The following is a 9,517-nucleotide window of genomic DNA, read 5'->3' as shown; positions in this document are numbered from 1 at the left end:
GTATTTCATTAATCAGGCAGTGCCATGGGCTAATCAGAAATACTGCAGGATGAAGTACACTGACCTGGCTAGGGTAAAAACCACTAGTGTTTTGGCACAGCTAAATAAAATGGCAGCAAGTAGCGGTCTAACACAATGGCCTCTCTGGATCGGAATGTACAATGACTTTGACAGTTGGCGCTGGTCTTTTAATAACCTCTCACTGAAGAGTACAAACCTAACAAATTGGTACCCTGGACAACCTGATAATATCAAGGGGCGGGAAGCATGTGGAGGAATCTATGGTGCTGGGTACTGGACAGACTGGAACTGTGCACTGCAGAAACCCTTTATATGCTACAATGGTAAATAAACATACCAAATTATTTATTTTGTTAGTTTTATTGCTCTCATACACAGCTTTCAACAAGTTCTCTACTGAAGAACTGACAAGATTAAAAATAAATGTGCATAACTTTGTGCAGCATTTAAAACTGCCACTGTCAACATGGCCGTTGACCTGTTCCTTTTATTATATTTCTGGGAGAATAAATAATATAAATTGTATAAATTATATTTGTTTTCCCCATTTTGAATTTTTACAGCTGGTAACAGTGGTGCTGACAGATTCATTGGAGTCACTAATCCTCAGGGGAACTGGTCTGAAGCTCAGACTTACTGCCGAACATATTACACTGATTTGGCCAGCTCCCTCACCCAGGCAGACAATGACCTGTTAGCACAGATAGTATCTGTCCAGGGCGATTCCTGGTTTGGTCTGTATCGGGACACATGGAAGTGGTTGAATGGAACAGTGGCATCAAACCTCCAGTGGAATCCTGGACAGCCTGATAACGCTAAACCTCAGGAGAACTGTGGGATTTTGCAAAATGGATTGATTGGTGATGAAAAGTGCACCAATCTACACTACTTCTTCTGTGAAATCAGTGAGTCATGTTATAAATGCTGTCTGAACATGAAAAGGAAGTAAACTTTGGAAGAACTTTTAAAAAGTGTATTAATTTAACTACAGATTAAAAATTATTCACAAATGGTATTTAATATTAAATTAGTTAAATAAATACATTTATATACAGATTTCAGTACAATTTGAATCTGATTATGATTGATGATGTGCCCTTGAATTGGCCAATTATTATTATAATAATAATAATTATTATTATTATTATGCTTTTTCACAGTTTCAGCAAGGCAGCAGATACTGAAAATACAGGTGAAGTCTGATGGGAGTGTGTTTGATGCTGCTTTACAGCAATCCATTTTAGAGCTGGTGAGTGACATTTATACTTTAAGCTATGGCAACCTTTTATTATGTGATATTATGCACATTCCTCACATATGCCAGGGAAATGACTGGTTGGACCCAAATGCAGGATGCAGACAAGGTACAATTAAAGGTAAACGTCAATGAAAGAAGCAGGCAGAGATACACAGTCCGAAAAACAGTCTTAAGTTCGAGAGCCAGTAAGCAGAGCAATGCAGGAGAAACAAAAAAACAGAGTCCAAAAACACGGTGTGTATAATTTAATTTAGTTAAGGTAATGGCATGTCTTGGAATTAAGGACTGTCCAAGCAGTAATAGCAGTCATAAGCTATCTTTGGGAAAAAGAATATTGATCAGCCATCAAATTAAATCCAGTTACTTATTTTGACTGGGTCCTTCTTGTCACTAAAACTGCTTTGACGCATCAAAGCCTGAACACCACAAAAATTCAGAAATATCAGAAGATGACTTCTATAAATTGTGAGTTCGGGCCTTAATAGATCAGACATGCTTGGCAATCATATCCCACATACACTCGATCGGACCAAGAACAAGGGACTTTGGAGGCCGAGTCAACACTATCAAAGTTACCCAGGTTCTTAGATTGTTTTATTTAGTTATAAAATTCTCCTGTATTAATATATTACTTTTTTAGGTGAAGCAGAAACTGGCACGACATGGCATGTTGGGGATCTCGACAGTGACCTGGAAGTTGCAGCCAGATGAAAACATTTTTCACTTTGATTGATCTGTGCAATAAAAATATAACAATTATATATGGTATATTAATAAAACTTCATTTTTTTTGTAGTTTTTCTGCCTGTTGAAGAAAAAAAGCATTTGTAGCTATAAGGCAGTTAATAATCTTGCTAATGTATTTATATTGAGATTGTATGACACTTTAATGGATCACAGGGCAACTCCATGTTACTAGTTACAGCTGAACTAAATTTGGGCTTTCCTGTCAATAAAGGGAAATAATTATGCTAACATGATTGAACTGGTATTTATTTGTAAATGCTTTTTGCAAACTACACATTTCTTTCCACATCAATAAAGCTACTTTGATTTTCTCAACTATACAGTTCATCAACAGTTTTTATTTTAAGAATTTAGAAGAGAAACAGTGAGCTTCATGAATGAGGGGCTAGCTGTGGGATCGGAAAAAAAATCCTATACAATATATATATATATATATATATATATACATACACACTCACCGGCCACTTTATTAGGTACACCTTACTAGTACCGGGTTGGACCTTCTTTTGCCTTCAGAACTGCTTTAATCCTTCGTGGCATAGATTCAACAAGGTACTGGAAACATTCCTCAAAGATTTTGGTCCATATTGACATGATAGCATCACGCAGTTGCTGCTGATTTGTCGGCTGCACATCCATGATGGGAATCTCCCATTCCACCACATCCAAAAGTTGCTCTATTGGATTCAGATCTGGTGACTGTGAAGGCCATTTGAGTACAGTGAACTCATTGTCATGTTCAAGAAACCAGTCTGAGATGATTCGCGCTTTATGACATGGCACGTTATCCTGCTGGAAGTAGCCATCAGAAGATGGGTACATTATGGCCACAATGTACCCATCAGAAGATGGGTACATTGTGGCCATAATGGGATGGACAAGATCTACATGCAACCTGCAAGTCAAAACAAACATCAACAAATGCTGGAATTAACTGGATTTAAACAACCAACCTATGAGTCCAGCAGCAAGGCTTTTACCACTGAGGCACCAAGTACCACGCTCGGTGACAGTGCTCCTGGCACTTTTTATCTTTTAAAATTACACCTGAAAAAACTCAATGAAATTGTTTTCCTCTTCTGCCAATCACACACCTCCACTGTCACTGTCTCTACTAATTGAGAGGATTGGGGACAGTGAAACTGTTCCAACACTTTCTCATGAACTTCTAAGGAGGCACAATGAAGAACATACAGTCATGCTGCATTTCAACACTAATTTCCAGCTGCACAACATGGCTCGAAGCCAAACATCTGACTGACTTCACCCCCAGAGAAGCTAAGTGGTGTGTTTGATTGCGTATGTTTTTTGTTTTTTTTAAAAAAACCTAATATATAACCTGTTCTTAGTACAGATTGACATAAAAAAAAAGTGTTTCCTTGAAAATCAGAACACAATGTTTGCTAGCTGTTTATTTTATGACTAGCAGTAGAATACAGACCCACACACACACACACCAAAACAAACTGTATATTCAGAACAGTATCAGTAGAAATCAGAGTTAAATCAGTGCTTTATCAGTGCTTCTGAAACAGTGTATTATTAAACGTCAAGAGCAGACTGTTCACCTGCTGCATATGTTGCTTCTGTCTTGGTAACTGTTGTCTAATGGTAGTGTCCCCTTCCAGTAGCTCCTTGCACATCCACACTACAACACTCTGTTCAGGAACGAGTGGAGAACCTGACTCAAAAACTCAGGGTGTTGACCATCAAACTGCCCAGATCTCAGATAAAAAATTAAAAAAGGCTTTATGAGTACCTCCTAATATCAGAAATCGCTTCCCCTTGTGTGCTGAACTTTAAAAGTACCTCCTAATATCATATAGCTCCCCCTTGTGTGCTATCAAGGCCAATTTCATTATATGTTTTTTTCAGGTTTTGTTTTAAAAGATCAAACTGCCAGGAGCACCGTCACTAAGTGTGGGTGTTGGTGATACAGTGGTAAAATTCTTGCCTCTGGGCTCAGCGGTTGCTGGTTTGACTTTAGCTAACTCTGCCCTTTACTGATGCTTATTTTGACTTGCAGGTTGCGAAAAAATATCAAGTTTCAAAGATGAGCAGCTTGTAAGAGTTCCTGTGGCTCTTACGGCTGAGCGCGGACACTAATTCAAACCCTGGTAAAGACTCTAAGGGATAAGCATGTAAGCTTTCAGGAACATTGGCAGGGTCTGTGAAAGAGGGCAGAATGTGTAAAGAAAGTTTGGATGTTATATAAGTCTTCAAGTTCCATAAGCCTCTAGTACTCCTGCTCTGGACCTGGTGGGGGTGGAGGGAAGCAGTGCAGATATAGCCCCACATTTTGGTAATGCTCTCCAGCCATTTTTTTTTTCAATCAAGCATCCAGACACTTTTGGCTTGCAAGCTTTCTTTACACATATCCAGTCACTGTTTCTGGAAAATTTCACACTCCTACTCTGGGGTCCTTGCCAGGGTTTGAACCAGCAACCTCTTGCACAAGAGGCAAAGCTCATCCAGCTGAGCCACAGGTAAGCAGATATTTTTTTTTTTCTTCAAGATCTTGTACCCCAGATCTAAAACAAGAAGGCAAGTTGAAGGAAAAAATAATGAACTAAAGGGATGAGTTAAATTCCAACCTGAAACATCTTGCTTGAGAGGAAAAGCTCATCCACATGAGCCATAGGAGGTTGTATAAACAGTTTTTTAAAGGTCTTTTAACCCAGATCTTATGTTAACTGGATGTCAAAATAAACATTAATACATGGCAGCAGGACTCAAACTAGCAAACTCTGAGGCTTAAGGCAAGGATTTTACCACTGGACCACATGCAACATCACTGCCCCTGGCACTTTTATCTTAGAAAATTACATCCCAAAAATAATAAATAAATAAGCCAGAATTTTAAAAGTACCTCCTAATATAACACGTGTGCTATCAAGGCCAGGATTTTACACAACCTCTAAAGGAGTGCTGTGGTATCTGGCACCAAGACTTCAGCAGCAGAGCCTTTAAGTCTTTTGGGTGTGAGGTGAAACCTATTTAAATCAGACTCGTTTCACCAGACACCTGATTGGACTGAGATCTGTGCAGTTTGAAGGTCAACACCCTGAGTTTTTGAGTAAGGTTCTCCTGAACAGAGTGTTGCAGTGTGGATGTGCATGGAGCTACTGGAAGAGGACACTGCCATTAGAGAACAGTTATCATGACAGAAGCAACATGGTGTCTGCAACTCACCTGCAAATCACCTTCTTCTTACATATTCATTGAGAGGGTTGGTGATGTTGATCATGGCGTCCGTTCTGTCACTTGTGAGGGTGCCTGATTCACTACGCAGCAGTTGAGCAGTCTGCTCTCGACATTGAATAAGGCAAAGCTAGAGAGGGAAAATATTATATGTCATTCAATAACACACATGGCATCAAAAACATTGCGTGGCTCTGGGGAAAAGGTGGAGATAGGTTGTGGCTCTTAGTCTACACACTTTTCTTTTACAGCATGTTTGGCAGAGACCCTTATTCAGAGCAACTGACAATCACACTACTTATACAACAGTCAGGTTGAGACTCAAACCCACAACCTTCCAGCCAGAAGTCCAACATCTTAACCATTGAGCCACTAAGTACCTCTGTAATTGCCCTTCAGGATTTAGATATTGATCCTGAGCTCTACTAGCAGAAGAGCCCCTGTAGCACCAACTGCTGAAGAAATTCATGCTAGTTCTACACACCCTGAGTTTTTGAGTCATGTTTCTACAGCCATGCTTGAACAGAGTTTTGCAGTGTGGATGTTCAGGGAGCTGCTAGAAGAGAACACTGCCATTAGAAAGCAGTTACCATGAAGGGAGGAACAAAACGTCTGCAACTCACCTGCAATTCAGCTTCTTCTTACATATCCATTGACAGTGTTGGTGTTTTGATGTTGATCTTGGTGTCCGTCGTGGCACCTGTGAGAGGGTCTGATTCATTACACAGCAAGTGAGCAGTCTTTTCTCAACGTTAAATAAGGCAAAGTTAGAGAGGAAAAAGATTATATATCATTCAGTAACACACATGGCATCGAAAAAACATCGCGTGGCCTCTCTAAAGAAAAGCTAGAGATACTTCACTGCTCTTGGTCTACACACAGTTTTTAACGGCATGTTTGACAGAAGCCCTTATTCAGAGCAACTGACAATCACAACATTTACACACCTACAGGTTTGAGACTCAATCTCCAATAACCATTGAGCCACTAAGTACCGCTGTAGAGTCTCTTCAAGATTACCAGTTTTGATCCCCTCTAGTTCAAACTGCTGAAAAGGTCCTGCTGGTTCTAAACAAATAAGTCAGAACACACAGGGCATCACAGTTTGCTCTGTATAAAGCAATTTAGCTGCAAAGCTATATGTTCATGCTGACCATGTAAACCACCTAAAGCTCATACAATCATGGTTGTAGAGAGGAGATGGCTTTAGAATGCAATATGAAGAGAAGAACAAAACATGAAAACAAGATTAATCAGGCCGGACCATCTTCTTTTAGTATGGTCTCTCTGGAGCTACACAGCTCCATTGTGCTCCATATGACTGATCTTTGCCTCTGGTCCTAGAGGTTGCTGGTTTGAACCCAGCAATGCCTCTGGAACCTGTTATGCTTATACCCAGGATTTTTTGTCAGGAATTGAACCAGTGACCTCATGCACAAGAGGTGAAGCTCATGTAACTGAGCCACATGAACGCACGAAAACAACCTTTTTTTAAAGATCTTTTAACCCGAATCTAAAACAATTATAGAAGTTGAAGAAAAATAATGAAATTAATGGATGAGCTGGATTTGAACCAGGAACCTCTTGCTCAAGAGACAAAGCTCATCCACATGAGCCATAGGGCCTTGTACTAACAGTGTTTTTTAAAGGTCTTTTAACCAGATCTTCTGCTTACTGCATGTCAAAACAAACATTAGAACATGGCAGCAGGAGCTGGACTTAACCCAGCAAACTTTGAGTCCAGAGATAAGGTTTCTACCACTGAACCACCAAGTACCACATGCATTAACACTGTCCCTGGTGTTTTTATCTTATAAAATGACATGCCAAAATAAATAGAAATAAAATACAAAAAATCTGCCAGAACTTTAAAAAGTATCTCCTAATATCACATAGCTTCCCCTTGTGTGCCTTGACCTTCTTATACACACTTTTTACAGTATGTTTGGCGAGACCCTTATTCAGAGCGACAAACAATAACACCATTTACACACTGCCTGACATGAGACTCAAACTCATGATCTTCTGTTCAGAAGACCAACAGCTTATACACTGAGCTGAGTTTCCTGGTCACCATTAGTCATCTTTATTTAGACCTTCCGAAGAGAGCATTTGAGTTAAGCAGGACTTGAAGCAGTGTAACTATGAAGAAGGTTCTGTGATGAATAAACCACTGTGTGTTTGCTGCCGTGATGGGAAACTCATCAGTAAATGGGTGCTGTGATGGAGTGGAGCATAAAAAGTGAAAGCTAGCCCATCTGATCCGATTCCACAGAAGAGTCCCTGTAGCACTAACTGCTGAAGAAGTTCATGCTGGTTCTAATAACTGTGAGTTTTTAAGTTATGTTTTGGTTACGTTCCCTACTGTGATCCTGATAAGATTGTAGGTGCTGCGGAGGTCGAGCTTAGTGAAGAAACGTGTTTCCCAGAGCTGTTTGAGAGCAGATGGCACCAGAAGGAGTGGGTATGGCACAGTGATGGAATTTAAGCCTCTGTAGTCATTACAAGTTCAAAGATCTCTATTCTTTTTCTCCAAAAAGAGAAAGAGTCAGCCACAAGAGTTATGTTGATTTTGGAGGATCAGGTTGCCTGGCTGGCATAGCGTGGAAAGCTTGTAGTGAGTGGTATTTATAGTACTGATAAGCCTTCAGCTACTTCAGTTAAGCTGCCAGGATTTCTTGACAGCTTGCATTTGCTGAATTCTCCAGGTTTCTAATTAATCTGTGAGGTAGACTTGGAGTCCAATTGTGTAGAATCCATGTTGAGGTTTAATAAATCCAAACAAAAATAATCCACAAGCACAGAACATGAAAAGGCAGGGTGATTAGTCAGAAACAATAGCAGGGGCGATGCACAGTAGATGGAAGAACTGGCTTGGCATGAGCTAGGAGACATGATACTAAGCAACTTTTCTTAGCATGAGCACTAGCTAAAAACACTAAAAACGAGAAGTGAACTTTGTCTCAAAGGTGTTTAAAACTTGAGTGATGGCTCCCTCTGGTGGGGCAGCTGGGCAACTGTATATGGAATTGTTACAGTTTGAGGAAATTTCTGGAGAGCGAGGATATGCTGCAATCAGATCTACAGCTGTGCTGTGATGGTAATCCAAGTCTGATGGATATCTGGATTAGATTGTATTTGCCTGATTGGATAGAAACTTCAACATAAACAGACATTCAAAACTATGAAATGAAGACAAAGTTTGGGAAAAATTTAATACATATTTATGGACAAAAATATATTACAACTTAAGCCAGTGACTCTAATAACGTTCACATCACAATAAAATATCACAAAATCTGAACAGCAAAACTTCAAACGAAAATAAATCAATTGTGTGGAAGTTATTGTATGTGGAAATAAATTCATCTTGGGATGAAATTACAATTTGGTGACTTTTTTAGTAATCGAGTAATACATGAATCTTGAAAGTAAATAAAAGTGAGCAAAATTTTAAAAACTAATCACAATCTGAAAATAAAACAATGAAAACATTTTACACAATTTATGGACAAAATGGTAATAAAAGTTAAATATCAAATAAATCATACTCTGCACTATAAACTGATAGCAGCAAATAGTTTTTTTCTTGAATGGTTCTATAAAATGTTCTAAATTAAAATGGGGGAAGAAGGGGGGGGGGATCTTATAAGAGCAAATGGGAACTAAATGTAGAATTTGGAAGCTCAAAAAGAAGCACATAGAGATCTTATGTTTAGACTCTGATTTACTTTTGAATAACATTTCACACTATGCACAGGTGTTTGATTTATTCCACACATTCTTCAAAGCTACAAATGGAATCGTCAGCAACACAAAGAAATGCACACGAACTCAGGAAGACAGGAGACACAGGGAGACTCGAGAAGGGAAAACTAAAGAAGCCAGGAGACTCAAACCAACACTGATCCAGATTCAAATAGAATTATAAAGTCAGAAAAATAACAAGACATATCTAAAGACAAATCTAAAGATTATTAAAAAATCTAAAGACATATCTAAAGACAACAAGAGCCAAGGCGAGAGGGGTAACTTAAATACACACCACTAACGAGGAGCAGGTGGGAGATTAAAAAAGAGTTAGGGGCTAGGGAGTAGGGAATAAGGGGCCCAATGGCGGCATCTGGTGGCCAAAGCAAAAATTAACAACCCAAAATGGCCAGACCCCTACACCACATGCTTGTTTTCTGGCAGTATTATCAGGCTGTAATTTACAGACCAGCGCCAGCTATTGATATCATTGTACAATCCGACTCAGGGAGATGTTGCTAGACCTTTGCTTCTTTTTTC

Source organism: Silurus aristotelis, assembly GCF_946808225.1.
Source record: "Silurus aristotelis genome assembly, chromosome: 27".
Classification (NCBI taxonomy): domain Eukaryota; kingdom Metazoa; phylum Chordata; class Actinopteri; order Siluriformes; family Siluridae; genus Silurus; species Silurus aristotelis.
This window is presented reverse-complemented; position numbering follows the sequence as displayed.